General features: G+C 52.3%; 1 long non-coding RNA gene across 1 annotated transcript in view; it reads right to left on the reverse strand.

The window, feature by feature from the left end:
• LOC119585097 overlaps positions 1-344 on the reverse strand; it is a 22,923-nt gene that overhangs the window by 21,603 nt on the left and 976 nt on the right. The gene's annotated exons all lie outside the window — the stretch shown is intronic.

A 344-nucleotide genomic window follows, 5' to 3' on the forward strand; every position in this document is an offset into this window, starting at 1 on the left:
CTGCTACTATTCCTCCTTTCCTTCACCCAAAGAAAACCAAGCCACAATATCTGCACGTAGACCCCTCTGCCTATGCACCAAGTTTGGTAGTTGAGGCAGTCGCCTTCACTCTCCCACTGCTGCAACACGAGGCATTCCCCCTCTCTCCCCTCATTTTCCCCTCTCTCTCAGGCAAACAGATTGCTCTACGGAGAGGATTTTCATCCAAGAACAGAAGAAGCCTTGCTCTAAACACGGAAAAGGGAAGAGAAACAGGAGAAAAAAGTCGCTAAATATGCGGCGGGGAGCGGCAGAAGACACCAACACACCCAACAGACTGAGAGAGGCGTGGCCCAAGCCCGGCC

The sequence above is a fragment of the Penaeus monodon genome, chromosome 19, assembly GCF_015228065.2.
Source record: "Penaeus monodon isolate SGIC_2016 chromosome 19, NSTDA_Pmon_1, whole genome shotgun sequence".
NCBI lineage: Eukaryota > Metazoa > Arthropoda > Malacostraca > Decapoda > Penaeidae > Penaeus > Penaeus monodon.